The following is a 273-nucleotide window of genomic DNA, read 5'->3' on the forward strand; positions in this document are numbered from 1 at the left end:
AGGACTCCACTCACATACTCCATTAACCCCTCGCTGACTGAGACCCAGCGCACCTTATGGAGCTACAGATCTGAACATGTTCTTAAAGGGCAACCCCACCCAAAACTCACTATATGGTGGATGAAAAGTGACCGAAAGTAATCCAGCGATGAGATTTCCTCATTCCTACTGGAGGAAATCTCATCATTGTGGGAGGGGCAGAGACACAAACTACTGGAGGGAAATCTCATCATTGTGGGAGGGGCCGAGACACAAACTACTGGAGGGAATTCT

The sequence above is a fragment of the Nanorana parkeri genome, unplaced genomic scaffold (genome assembly GCF_000935625.1).
Source record: "Nanorana parkeri isolate BGI_ZX_2015 unplaced genomic scaffold, ASM93562v1 scaffold2494, whole genome shotgun sequence".
Classification (NCBI taxonomy): domain Eukaryota; kingdom Metazoa; phylum Chordata; class Amphibia; order Anura; family Dicroglossidae; genus Nanorana; species Nanorana parkeri.